Raw genomic sequence first — 15,338 nt, forward strand, 5'->3', positions numbered from 1 at the left:
TAGGGAGCCGCCATTCCCGTTCCTTATTTGGTCGCTGTAGTCTACGTAAATCTTTACGTAGACTACGGCGAAAATAAGGGCAACGGGGGCCGCCATTAGCGTACGCGCTTTTTTTTTAAAGTCACCCGTGATAGGCTACGTGACGATTAACGTAGCCTATCATGGCTGACTTTGCAGATCTAGCCGTGATAGGCTACGTTAATCGTCACGTAGCCTATCATGGGGGCATTGTTTTTTTTTTAAAAAAACTTTCGAGTTCGCGGCCGGGCGAGGCGGGAAGCCTCCTCCCCGGCCTGAATTTCGGCCGGGGCGAGGTGGGAAGCCTCCCCCTGGCCTGAATTTCGGCCGGGGTGAGGCGGGAAGCCTCCCCCCTGGCCTGAACTTCGCGGGGGGAGCATCGAAGCGCCTCCCCCCCACTGCGAACAAGCTTCGAGGACAGGTAAGTCACTTTCATCCACCCCTACTCTTCTCAAGCATGCTCCTGACGCACCCTGATTTGGCAGCGGTGAGGATTCAAGGGCAGCCCTCCTGCTGGACTCCTGAGTTTGAAATAGGCATGGCGGAGAATTCTGCCACGGATCTCGGTGAGGCCGAATGCCAGCGCATTCGGCCCCCCGAAATCCATGGCAGAATGAAGCCCCTCGCCCCGCCACCCCATGAAATGGGCCCGGAACAGAGCCTACTTTGGTTGGCTGTTCTAGTGCTCCTCGAATGGCAGCCGTGTCTGCAACCACCATTCGCGTCTTTCGAATGGCCGTGATAGGCTATGTAAATACTTACGTATTTACTTACTTATTTTAAATACTTACATAAATACTTACGTAGCCTATCATGGCTAACGCAGGGACGCCATTTGCATCCCTGTGGAGGCTGTGAAAGGCTACGTAAATATTTACCTAGCCTATCATGGCAAAAAAAGGGAACGCAAACGGCAGCGGCTACGGCAGCCGCCATTTGCGTTCCCTTTTTCACCGTGATAGGCTATGTAAATATTTACGTAGCCTATCACAGCTAAAAAAGGGAACGCAAATGGTGGCCACCGTAGCTGCCGCCATTTGCATTCCCCTTTTTTTTTTGCCATGATAGGCTAGGTAAATATTTACGTAGACTATCACGGGCCGGTGTAGGGACACAAATGGCATCCCCTACACAGGACACCATTTGTGTCTGCACCAGCCCAGCAGTGGCTGGAGGCCCCACTGCGGGTTGGCCTGGCCGGCGGCTCTGTGGCCTGGCCACAGAGTGGAGCCAGCCGGGCAGGATTCCGGGGGGGGAGGAACGGATTGCCTCCCCCCACCTGCGGAACCGGGTGGAGCCAGGTAACTGGGGTTTCGTACACCCCTAGTTTGAAATGGCACTTCTTGTGAATACTGGGGAGATGGCTAGTGAAACTAGTGAGCCGGAAAGAACCCACAAATCAGAACTGAAAACTAACATGACACTTCCTGCAGTCTTAGGTCAGAGGCAGGGTTTAAGGAAACGATGTGATTGAAAAGAAGTAAAGTCACAGTGCGGGGTCATTTCCCTGTCAAATTCCTCGTATCTACTTGCTGGAAGATGCTTCCTGATAGGGATGTACAAATTGTGTACCTTCCATGCCACTTGACTTCCGCAGTTTGCGGCCAGTGCTCCATACCGTCATTTGCAAGCCCCCGGAATTCTCCTCTTTTTTTTTTTCCGCTCCAAGAATTACGAAGATAAATCCGTACTGACAGCCGTAATTCTGCATAACTTCCGTAAGAAAGGCTATTTTTCGTAGACATTTACGTATTTTTTCCCCTGCCCTGAGACGTGCAGTAATTACTTTCAGCCAAAACACTTCCTCCTCCTCGGGGCTTCCCAAAGCAAGGCTGCCCTAGGTGTGCCTGAGCGATGCACTCTTCTGAGATAACTAACAGGAGGTTTGCTAATTAGCTGGATGTGGAAATACAAAGCTGAGCTGGGGGCAAGTGGGGTGCTGACATGTGTAGGAGTAAGTTGCATTGAACTCAGTAAGATTTACTTCTGAGTAGACATGCACAGAGTTGGTTCTCCTCTCCATTTTAGCCTCACAATGTCACCAACAAGGCTGGATGTGGAAATAGAAAGCCTAGCGGGGGGAATAATACTCGTGCAGGGCTCCAGACTGGCATAGTCATTTTAAAAGGTTCTTTCTTTCTTTCTTTCTTTCTTTCTTTCTTTCTTTCTTTCTTTCTTTCAACAGCGTTGCTTTAAACAAAGAGTGCATCACTCAGGCACACCTGGGGCAGCCTTGTTTTGGGAAGCCCCAAGAAGGAGGAAGTGTTTTGGCTGAAAGTAAATGGAGACGGAGGATTTCAATTGAAAAAGAACACCCACAAACAAGGCAGTGAGCACAATTCATTTTTTAATTTTTAATGTATTTATTATCAAAATATACTACCTTGTGTTTTTATTTACGAAAATTTCGTGACTCTGTGCGGCTGACCAAAAAAAAGCCGCATGACTGCTGGCTCCGCAGGACCTCGTGGTGCCGTTCCGCAGAGGATTCCGTGGCACAGACTGAAGGGAATTCGATCCCATTTCAGTCCGTGGCGGAATTCTTTGACATCCCTACTTCCTGATGGATATTTTATGTGGGTTAATTAGATCTTGCTGGATTCCTTCCTGAGCTTTGATGGGCTGCTTGTGTGGATAATTTTTGCATTTATTTGATTTATGCCCCGCCTTCCCACCCCACCCCTCTGAAAGGGTGCTCCAGGCAGTGAACAAGAATACAATCAAGATTAAAGCAGACTTAGTGAAAACGATCATATAAATGAATAGATTAAAATGCAATTAAAAGACACAGCCATCAAAGAAATAAAACCAGCACCCAAACCAGCAGAACCTGCTTCTGCTGTTGCAGCTCAAGAGAAACTTGGGTGAAAGCAGCTCTATCAGTGGGGGCTGCCAGCAGTGAGTTATCCATACCTGAGGGTCCGTACCTGGCTGAGACACATGTACGCATTCAGTACTGGGAAGGCCTGGGCGCACGCCTCCCCTCCATTTTTTGCACAGCTTGGAGGGATCAGAAATCGGCTGATGGTTGAATAGCGAATTATTTTCCCATTCTCATTCCCATCAAGGCTCCGATCTCCTCACTGTTTATGGAAGGAGGAGCAAGCCTGGGTGTGATTAATTGTGCCTTTCCCTCTGGATTAATAAAGGCAGTAATGAATGTAATCCTAGGCGCCAGGACTGGACAGTTATGTGTCTAATGGAATGGAACAAGCACAAGACAAAGGGAGGGAGAGGCACAATCTGGCCGGCTGGGATTTGTGTGTGCTCAATCAGGAATGGCAGCTATTCTACACAGACTGCCACTTCTGCCTTAAGTATTAAGCTGGGCTTTAAGTAGAAGATCTAGCTGTTTAATTAGAAGACCTAGCAGCTCACCACTGAAGTCCCCACTTGGTTGGGTTGTGGGCCACTGCTGCACACCCTCCAACCTTTCAGAGGCACGGATTCCCTTGTCTACCTGCGATCCCTCTGTTCTCTCACTTGCGGGCCTCCACAGCCCTCTACTCTGTCACTATCACGCATTCCTGAAGGCAGCTCTCTGCCTATGGTATCCTGTACAATTTGATTTTCTTGCTCCACCCAACGGCTTCTTCTTCCCAGGCTGTGGTTGTAGCAGAACCACACATTTACACACAGCCATCAATGCAAATTTACATTTAAATAGTGGATTATCTCATGGCTGTTTTTTTTGGGGGGGGAATAAAGTTCAAAAACAGCTGGATGTGCTCTGGAGAGGTTGATGCCATCATGTAAATGACCTGCAAACTTCCATGAGTGTTGAATCATGAGTGCACTATAAATGCCTCGTGTAAAGACAGCCCACATTTCTAAAAAGCCCCATGTAAACAAGGGTGTCGTCAAAAGTAGGCATGGTTGGACACCTGCCGAGGTACCACACCCCAGCAGGGGCCCAATGACAAGAGGGCCCTGGAGTTGCACCTCCTCTTCACCACTGCAACCTGCTTATTCTCCTGCCTCTTGCTCTGGCCCACACATTGGTGGCAGTGAGGAGGAGGAGCAGGAGATGCCACGGCCTGCTTGCTCAATGGCTCTCTGCCTGTCAAGCAAGCTGGCGGTAGCAATGAGGAGAAAGAGGACGAGGAGGAATAGCAGCTGGTGACAACAGTGATGAGAAGGTGGACTCATTGAGGGAGGGGGCCTGTTGAGGATGTCTTGGCCAAGGACCCTTAAAATCCTGGAGCCGGCACTGCATGCAAACGTCACTCACTGTATAGTTCCTTGGATCTGGGAGCTTCTCTCTGGTGCCCTACTTTCTCTCTCTCCCAAGCTGGGTTGTAGCTGCATTCACACCACTTGGGGTCTGAGGTGTGCCTCAGAATTTCAACTTCCAGCTGTGGTTGCTAACACTACATTGATATCAAGCAGTGGGCAAAGGGGATTGTCCTTTGCAGAGAACTGGAACGGACTAGCTTGCTACTGTCTTGAATCTAAAGCCATCAGGTCATTTGGCATCTTAAGGCAGATGGTTTTCAATTAGAGGCATGCATCGAACACGAGATTAGACTCAGACTGCAATTCAGCATTTTGAAAAATGGCCCGATTTGGCTCAGACTGATTTGGAAGCTATCCCTATCAACTCGGATCCAAATCCAAATCCTGATTTGGAAATCCAAATCTTTATGTTTTCCATTAACTACCATTGGACCTCAATAGTTGGGTATAACTTTTTTTCCTGTTAGAATTGGGTTAAATTTGTGGGCATCGTGGCCCCTTATGAGGGGATTACATAAGCCAAATTGCAGGCAAATGGGTACAGGGGGATTTGTGCTGTGTGCTGATAACTTTTTTTTATTTCTTGGCAGAATTGGATGAACTTTGGGGGGATAGTTGTCAAGTTTCAAAAGAATAGATACAGGCGGCTTTGTGCAAGAGCAGCTGTTACAACTTGGGGGTTTCCAAAAAGGGATGCACTTATCCCAGTATGTTTTTTTGTGGGCAATTGTTATGAAAACAACCTACATCATACAGGTGGCCCTACTTAAGAAATCTGCAAAATTTCATAAGGATAACTGCAGGGGCTAAGAACTTATGATGAATTAAAAAACAACAACACAGTTTGAAACACTTTTTTTTCCTGCTCAGTTGGCACCAAAGTCACAGAAAATGCCATAAGACAGGGCTGGATGATGGATGTGGAGCATTAGGGATGTCAGAGAATTCCGTCATGGACTCTAGTGAGGCCGGATTCTAAAGAATGGACCCCCGGAATCCGTGGCGGAACGGCCTCCCCCCACCACCCTGCGGAATCCCCCTGGGTTGGAGGTTACCTGGTGGCAGATGCAGCTCCGGCAGCAGCTCCTGCGGCGGCAATGGATATGGTGGTGGATGCGGCGGCAGCTCCGGCTGGTCTCCTGGCCACTGCCGGGCTGCTGCGGCTGCAAATGGCGGCTGTCGTAGCAGCCGCCATTTGCATGGCTGGCTTTGCCGTGATAGGCTATGTAAATAGTTACGTAGCCTATCATGGCTTACTGCAAGGACACCATTGGTGGCCGCTATGACGGCCGCCATTTGCGGCCGCAGCAGCCTGGCCGTCGCTGGAACTCCGGTTGCGGCCGGCCCTGGCCGGTGGCTACACGGAGCTGCCGCAGAGCGGAGCCAGCTGGGGAGGATTCGGGGGGGGGGGATGGAGCGCATCCCCCCCATGGATTGACCGGCATGGAGCCAGGTAGGGATTTCGTACATCCCTATAGAGCATACAGTGGCAGAGGCAGAAGGACTTGAACATCCAGAAGGACTTGAATGTCCAGCATTTTCCAAGCAAACATCCAATACTACACCTTCCCAGGTCCCACAGACGCCACCAAACCTCATTTAACATCGCTGCTCCTGGGAGAGAGAGAAATGGCCAAGAGCTGCCACATATTATTTCAACATCCTTCCTCACAAGCGCTGGAATTTGAGAGCCCTGGTAAAACCATTCATTGCAATTAGGGGCTAGAGCTGCCGGTCACAAAACTACAGCCCCCCTCTCCCTCCCCATCCTGGTGTTTTCCTTATATGGGAGAACTTGGGGTGAAAGGTATCCATTTTTGTATCCATCCAAATCCCGAGTCTTCAGGAATGTTCAGATTTGGCTTCAATCCACTTCGGAGGAGCCGCATGTTGATTCGGGCATCTCCTGAATCTGTCCGAATCAGCTCCGTTCAGTTTGGGATTTGTCCAAATCCAAAGCATACCCATACTTTTAATATATATTCCTCTTTAATATACACACTTAGGATTAATTTATTTCAAGGACTTATATCTGATACTTCCAGTGCGTGTGCGGTGCTTACGGACAGCTTACAACAGATAAAAATGATAAAATCAAATAACAATAAGAACTGTATAATAAACCAATAAAACAAAGACAGGTACAGATGGTAACCATCATCTAAAAATTAGGTATTTCCTCTTCTCTTCCCAGCTCCCATGGAGCGCGTGTGAGTCTGTGTGCATGCTTGAGCACAATAGATCTTTGATCTGTTTGTACACCTCAGAAAAGAATGCTCAGATGTGCTCAGCCTGCAGCAGCGTATGAATTTAGCCTACTGCACCCGACACCGAAATGATGAGTACAGCATAAATGAAATGAGCAGGGAGAAAGATTACATTAACCCATCATCTCCACCTATTGTGTTGCTTGAATGGTGAGTCAATTTTTAAAACTGTTTTCCTAGCCTCAGGGCAGCCAGCCTTATGAATTAGCAATTGGCAATCCCCCCCAAACGAGTCTGGCACAAATGAGTGGTGCCACTCGGCTCCTACTTGTTAAATTGGCTGGTCTATTATTGTTAATTCTGTTTTTGCTTTCTTCTTTGCTCCTTTTTTTACAGTTGCTCTTTGTTATAGAATCCTAGCAGCCTCCCTGCAGAGGCCCCCGTTACTGGTCTGCTACTAGGGGTGAGCTCTGAGCAGTCCCTCAGGTGCCATTGAGGTGGGATCTTCTACAGCAGCTTTCCCCAGCCAGATGTATTGGACTGTGACTCCCAGAATTCCAAGGCAGCATGGTTGTTATGGGAGTTACAGTCCAGCACATCTGGAGAACAGCAGGTTGGGGAAGAGTAGTGATGTCCTTACAGTCTGGACATGCCCCCTGCCCCTCTAAATCACCTTTCCCCAACCTGGTGCTCTCCAGATACTTTGGACTACAGTTCCTATGGTCATGCAGGGGCTGATGAGAGTTGTCGTCTGAAACATCTGGAAGGCACCATGTTGGGAATGGCTGCTCTAAATCATCCACTGACATTGGGGGTGAGGCAACTGCAGTATCTCTTATTTCTTTTTAATCTAGCATTATATTGCCACATCCACAGGTGCTATGGAAGGGACAGGAGGGGAACATTCACAATGGCTGCAACTTTGTCCAGAAAATTGGACGGATCTCCCTCATTTATGACTGTACGGCTACCATTCATGACTCAAATTAGCTGTGATTTCATGCTCTACAACAAACCTCCCCAACCTGTTGCCTTTCAGATGTTTTGGACTTCAGCTCCCATCAGCCCCAGCCAGCATGGCCAATGGTCAAGAATCCCAGGAGTTGTGGTCCAAAACATCTGGTGGACACCATGTTGGGAATGGTCAAGAATCCTAGGAGCTGTGGTCCAAAACATCTGGCAGGCACCATGTTGGGAATGGTCAAGAATCCTGGGAGTTGTGGTCCCAAACATCTGGTGGACACCATGTTTGGAATGGCTGCTCTATCACTTTGGTCTAGGTTTGAAATGATAAGAACAGTTGTTCAGATGCTAAGTGCAAAAAAACTGTGCGTGCAGAGCGGGGGGGACTTCTTGCAATGTTTCTTCATAAATTGCACCTCAGTGATGGTTCAGTCAAAATTTGTCTAGAAACAAATATTGTAGAACATGAAATTACTGTTATTTGAGCTAGTGAAGAGCTTAATAAGAATGATATAATTTATCTATTTAGTCATTTAATCCGTCAGTGAATACATATGTGGGAGTAATTGCCATTCAATACATGCAGATGTGAAGAAACATGTTCACAGCAAAGTATTATTTCATGCTGCAAAAGAAGGCAGTGGTGGACGTGTTAGTGGTAGAAGCAAAGTTATTCATGGTTCTTACACAGTGTCACGCGGACCAGGAAAGCATGCAGTCAATAGTATCATACATATCAGTCTCATTAACTCTCATTGCCTGATGTCTGCATGTCTTCCACCATCTGATTCGCACTCTTCTGAGTGCCATTGTCATCCACTTTCATACAGCTACACATGTCAGTGTGTAAAGCTGTAGAGCAGGGATGGGGCACCTCCAGCTAGTGGGAGTAATGTGGCCTGCGGAGGATCCCCATCAGGCCTGCAGAGCATCCTTGGATTCCTCCAGGTGCAAGCCCCACCCCTGTCCTCCAAGCCCCACCCCCTGGAGGAATCCCTGCTGCTATCTCCCATCTGTGATTAGGGATGACTGTGGGCATTCCCCTGCATGCCGCTCCTACTCCCAATTGGAAGGGTGAGCTATGCACAGGGGAATCCCTGCTGTTATCTCCAATCACTGATTGGAGATAACAGTGGTGTTGTGGGAGATGTGTGAAGTCAGAGAGCTGGCCAGCACTGGGAGGAGCAGCTCCTTCCAGTGCTGGCTGAGTCTGCCCGTGTGCTGCTCACCACCCCCATATGGCTGATGAGCAGTGCATGAAGCTGGGGACTCGGCTGGTGCCTGGAGGAGTGGCTCCTCCAAGTACCATCTGAGTGATCCTTTTCGCATCACTCACTGCCCCGACGGGGATGGCAAGAGGCACACGACGAGGCACCTCACTCGGCTGGCGCCTGGGGGAATGTCTTCTCCCCATGTCAGCCAAGCCCATTTGCATGCCACGCCCTGTCCCCACTGGGGCAATGAGTGGCGTGTGAAGCCAGGGCCCTTCGTGCACTGCTCTCTGCCCCGATGGGGATGGTGAAAGGTGTGTGAAGGAAGCACCCAACTTGGCCAGCAGAATTAGGCATGGACAAAGGCAAAATGGGCCAGGTGGGGATGTCAGTAGCTATGGCTGGAACTTTCACTGGAACATCTAGCACTTGGGAGAGGTGAGAAGTTTTATGGTTTTGTCTATGTTGCCAATCTCTTGTTGATGCACTGTTGTTTGTAACTTTGACTAAATACTGTTATTTGCCTATATCTTGGAGGACTCTGTGAGGGGGAAAAGATTGCTACCCAGACATCCAGACTGGGGTCCCAGGCTTCCTGGGTGTGTTTTATGTCTCACCACTTTCCTGCCAGGGCAGTCCTAGAATCTGAGGAAACTCTGGAAGAGCAGGAGGGCCCTGTCACTAGTCCTAGTGGTTGCAAAGGTCAGGAGAAGTCAGAGGATGCCAATAGTCTTTCTGAGACCACTTGAGGAGGCTGTGGCATTGAAGGAACCTAAGTACCTGGACTGGTCCCATCCCCCTGCTTCAGGCCCACCAGGTTCACCCCCTAGGACCCCATGAACAAAGATGGCAGTGGATCAAGACAGAAGTTCAGAGCTGGAGATAAGGTGCTTGCCTGGGAGGACATCAGATATCTGAGCCCTACTTGTGAGAACGGAGCATGCTCTGGATTGGGGCCCTACTGACAAGCCAGGAAGAGGTGGGGCATCAGCATTCCCTATCAAGCTGCTCAGGTGAAGCCTAGTCCTTGCTGAAGCAACACCTTTCCCACTGTGCTTTCTGCTGGACAGCTCTCCCGCTAGTCTGATCTTCCTGCTCCTTGAACTACAGGACTGTTTCTGGTAAGGTTGGGAGCTGACTTTTACAGCAGGGATAGCAAGAATGGGACGGTGGGGACTCATATCAAGAGATATGAATCTCTTGAGCCAGAGATTCATATAAAAGAAGGGGGGAAACCCTAGGCACTGAACTTGGCCCTGGGTGCTGACCCAAGGGTGACATTTGCATGCCAATCCATGGTGATGGCAGCTGCAAAGTTTAGAAGCACATCTTGTTGCCTTCCAGAGAGAGAGAGAGAGAGAGAGAGTCCACTATTTTAATGCTCTTCGTTACAATTTAATTGCCATCAACTCCCGAGGAAGCATAATCCAAGAGTTCTGGTACCCTTTTCTCCAGAATAAAAGCGCTGTCTCCTTCTGTGAACCCCTCACTAACTGTAGAAAAGGCTGGGGAGGCATTTTGGTCATCTTGGGTGGGGAGCTGTTTTTTAAACATTTCCCATCCATACCCTGCCTGCGGAGATGGAATGTCCGGATTAGCCATGATGTCATTTTGCCATATGATAGATTGGTGATGTGCCTGCAGTATGGCAAGCTGGAGAGCAGACTGCGTTGGTGGCATCTTCTCAGACTCAGCAGTCTTCAACAGAGCACAGCTGATCTCTCCAATATTAGTTTCTGCAGAGTTGGGCATGAACAGCTTGCAGACAAAGTGTTCGAATGCAGCATCTGGTGGGGTTGCATCCAGTCCAGGGTCAGCAAAAGCCTTTCACATGTGTTCATCTGACTGCTGGAAAGCCTTCCAACAAGAGAGCTTGCCTTTCTCAGCCAAGCTGCCGCAACCAATAAAGGTATCACGACCAATAAAGCAAGCAGTGGTGGGGAACCTCAGGCCTGGAGACCAAACTTGGCCCTCTGAGGTTCCCCAGACAGCTATGCCCCTTCCCCTGCCCTACCGCCTATCCCCCAACCACTCATAGTTTGGTGATTTCCTGGCTTTTGTGAAGTTTACTCCCATTCTAAAAGGCTGAAGTGCCTCTTCTAAGGCCGAGTTACTGGGCAGTAAGAGCCGTGAGCTGCAACATGATGGGGTGGTGGTTGTCTTTTGGCCCACCCCTCTCGCCTTTCGCTTCTGCCCCCTTTGCCTTCAGCCCCACACACCGCTGGAATGTGCCTCCTGAGATCGTCTCCAAAAACGAATTCGGCCCTTCATTTGAAAGAAGTCCCTCACCCCTGCGATAAAGGCATGACAGCCAGGTAATGCGTCTACCCTGTCCGATCCTGACCGGGCTGAAAAGGAACTTGCCTTTTCTTCTTAGCACTACCAGCAACACAGGATGGTTGTGGCCATAGCATGGGGGCATCACTGAAGTGCTAGCACAGCAACATCAGTACCAGGTAAGTGATGTGGACTAAGGTAGCACCCTGTAAAGATGCACCAATGGCATGAAGTAGCATTGTAGCCTCAGCTTCTTCTCGTGAGATGGACAGTGAGTGGCTGCCCCTGTTGTTCCCTGTGCTACAAACTACACGTTGTCATAGTTGTTTGCCAAATTTGTCAGTGATCTTGTGTGCCAAGTACACTGTTAACTCCGCTTCTGTCTGCGCATTTGGCAGCGATGCTTTCTGTAAGGCGCCCCTGATCCTAGAACTGTCTGTGATGCAATCTGTAATTGCCAGGTGTTTGGCACAAGTAGGGATGTACGAAAGTCACTTACCGTTTCGTGGATCTGCTTTGCGGTGTGGGGGGAGGCGCTGGGTAGCAGGGACGCAAATGGCGGATGCTATAGCTGCCGCCGTTTGCGTCCCTGCATTCAACCGTGATAGGCTACGTAAATATTTATGTAGCCTATCAAGTCTGGATTTAAAAAAAAACGCGTACGCAAATGGCGGCGGCTACGGCGGCCGCCATTTGCATTCCTTATTTTTCGCCGTCTTAGTCTATGTAAATATTTACGTAGACTAAGATGGCGAAAAAAAAGGAACGCAAATGGCGGCTGCCGTAGTCACCGCCATTTGCGTACGCATTTTTTTTTTAACCCAGACGTAATAGGCTACGTAAGTCTTTACATAGCCTATCACGTCTATGTAAAACAAAAACAAAAGACCAGACTGTAAATGATGGCGGCGGCAGCCAGTCAGAAGACCAGCCGCTGCCACCACTGGAGCTGCTGCCGTCCGGAACATCTGCCCCAGGTAAGTCTCGTCCCGGGGGGGAGGCGGGGGGGCAGACCGTTCCGCCACGGATTTCGGGGAGCTGAATGCCAGTGCATTCGACCTCACTGAAATCCGTGGCGGAATTCTCTGCCATCCCTAGGCACAAGTAACACTTTCCAGTGGGGGTCGAATTTTGCATGTCTCAGACATAATATGTAGGTGATCATAGGAACCGTAGTAGGACTGCAATCAGTCAAGGAAATGGTTGACAAAGTCTTCACATGTTTGGATGAATGGAAGCTTCTCAAGCAATACCATCCCACTGATGACTGCAACGTGCATGAGTTGTGGCACTTGAGTTCTCTGTCAGTCTCTCCGGGTTTACTCATTGGACTCAAGAACTATGAGAAGGTCCCTCTACTCGGTGAGTATGGTTCCTGATGCCTCTGTCGCTCTGGTCACTCCAGTCTCCTCCTCCTTTGACCATTCAAAGATGTTCTCTGTGTTGCAATTCCCCAAGTGGCCCCTGTACTGTGAGCATTTGGCCTCAAAAGACTTTGCATAGGTTAGCAAGCTCTATTTATGTTGCTTGTTTTCTAGTACCCTCTCTCCCTTTCTATCTCTTATATCCCTTGAATACAGGGGTTTGAGTACAGGGGGTTGAGGGCCAAATCACATTTCACAGAAGCTCTTGGTTGTGGGCAGGGGCAAAGGCACGTGGGTGTGGCTAGAACACCCCAAATACCAGTATAGTTTAGCTTAAAGCCAGCAACTCAGCCTTAGGAGAGGCATTTCAACCTTTTAGAGTCAGGAGGGTAATTGCACAAAACCCGGGAAGCCACCCAATGATTGGTGGCCAGCGGGAAAGGGTGGGGCAGCTGTTGGATCATCTTTAGATTTATTGAAGTTGAATCCAGACCTTCTCTCAATCTGGAACAATTTGGATCCATCACATCACAGAGCATACCTGCCTCCATGGACTGAACCACAAAAATCACAGATCTGCCACTTGCAGGCACAGCCACGGCACAAACACAGAGAAAAGTGGCTCCCCCCGTTCCCCAGAATGAGACGGCTGCCGGCGTGCATCCAGAGGGCCTAGGAGCTGGTGGCGGCAGCAGCGGCAGCAGCGGCAGCTCACTCTTATTGCAAGCTGCCGCCGCTGGCCTCACTCAAGCCTTCAGCAGCATTCTTGTAAACAATTCACAGTCTTTCTTGAGCTCTAGTACCTTAGACGGCAGTTTCATGATTGCAGTCCTAGAATTTGCCTACCACATGTTCAACTGTAGCATCTTCATGATTCAATAAACTTTTGATAGGTTATCTGTCTGGTGACTTTTCTGTCACAAATGTCCCCTTAAAAAAAAATCTTGTCACCCATTACAGCCTTTGTCATACAGCTGAACAGAATGCAGATTTCTCTGTGAATGCATTCCCTGGGGTTTGAAGCACACGAATAAGCTTTGGTATCTTCATGATGTCCATGCTGCTGTGTGGTGCTAAGCCCTGCCACTTCTTTGCCCTGGGCAGCCAGCACAGCCATAGCAGGTGCCACGAAAAATAGTGTGCCAGCAAGACCACCATGCACTTTCAGTTTGCATGTTCAAGGGCATGACCTGTTCCTATAGCATGAAAAAGCACAGTGTAACAATCCAGTTGCCTTGACAAAGCTGGGCAACTTAGTCAGGGCCTGGCAGTGGCGCTCTCTGCATCTCTGCCAGATGTAGGGGTATCATCCATGCCGAGTGACACTTGGGCAAAATACTAACAATACCAACCACTCCTCAGAAGTGCATCGGAGGAGGACAGGCAAGAGACTCTACGGGGGGAACACTTGCAGGGTTGTTTTTCTAGCCACGTTTTGATGGAGGGCACTGTTGTGGTGCTAATTATGAGGAAGCATTGCAATGTCATGTGTCCCCACCCTTTTTTTATACTTAGGGTGCAATCCTGTGCATGTTCAGATAGAAAAAAAGTCCTACAACTCCCAGCATTCCCCAGCCAGCATGTAGGACTTTTTTCTATCTGAACATGCACAGGATTGTGCCCTTAGCATCTTAACTTCTGTTCTTACCCATCCAAACCTGGACGAGACAACGCTGCGGTTCATACAGGTCATGAATGGTTGCTGTACAATCATCAATGAGGGAGACCCTGCCAATTTTCTGAGTAAGGCTGTAGCCATTTTGAATGTCCCTTCCCCTGCCCCCTGACAATATTGTGCCACAAATTTCCCAAAGGACCCACATATCGTACCAATTGCTTCTGAACTAAAACTGAAAGTTGTCAGCTGAGAATTCTTTTTGCTTGAAATTGGGGAGGGGAGGGGGAGTAAAGAGGTGGAAAGAGAAGAGCAAAATCATTCCCCTTTCCCCGCTGTTTTTGCTGCCATCACTGCCAGTGGTATAGCAGTAAATCTTGAAGTGTGGGTGGTCATCAGGACTGTCCCCATAGCCACTCCCCCAAGGAGAGTCCCAAAATTCAGACAGCAGTCTTGATCCATGTCAAACACACCAGTTCCAGCAGTTTTCATGTCCACTAGGAGCAGGCCTTTTGTAAAGCGAATGGGTCCTATTTGCCCATTCAAGACCAGTCCACCCCCAAATACTATGCATTACAACAATGTGTTGCTGCTGGGAAAATTCATTTCCCCCCAGCTACTGTGAAGATTGCAGCAAAGCTCAGAGGCAACAGGGAAGACTGAGAAGGTGGCAGATGATGGCTGAATCTACACATAGCAGCCATACTGTTATCATGCCGCAATGATAACTATTGGTGCACATGACACCAAGGGGCACCAAGACTAATCACTGCGGTACGATAACAGTAAAACTGCGGTGTGTAGATTCAGCCGATGTCTTCATCCGCGCTAATCAAAAAGCACCGGCACTGCACCCCTGTGAGCCCTGAGTCACAACACCACTGATCGCTGCCAGCACTGCAGCCTCAGAAGCACGCCAAGCCCCTCCCTACGATTCCCATTCCTCCCCCAGAAGTCCCCTGGGAGTGATACCGTGTCGTCATGGAGAAAGAGGGGGCCGATGCTTGCTATGGGGATGAACTCTGCTTGCCCCCACTGCTGCTGATGTTCAGCATCCCCATTTCAGCTGGGTTCATCCCCCCACAATCCCATCCCCCAATACCAGTTACACAGTGTCCCCGAGAATCGTCTGAAGTGGCAATCCTAGGCACACTTGCCTGGGAGTAAGCCCAGGCAAGTGTGAACTAAATAGGGCTTGCTTTGGCACAGGCATGTATGAGATGGCACTCTCTTCTTATATACACCTGTGCCTTTGCTGCTTCTCTCCTGCCATGCTTTGTATGACCCATCCTAATAAACATACTCTCAACATTGTAAGGAGGAAAATAACTGTGGCAGTAGGAGATGGCTCCAGCAAAAGAGATCGTTACCTTGTCATGCCAAAATGTCTATATTTAATCTTGATATCTCCCCAATAACCACATCCAATTTGCCCTGGCTCATAGAT

This window comes from Heloderma suspectum, chromosome 4 (assembly GCF_057233095.1).
Source record: "Heloderma suspectum isolate Gila_16-S chromosome 4, 16-S_ref, whole genome shotgun sequence".
Taxonomy (NCBI): Eukaryota; Metazoa; Chordata; class Lepidosauria; order Squamata; family Helodermatidae; genus Heloderma; species Heloderma suspectum.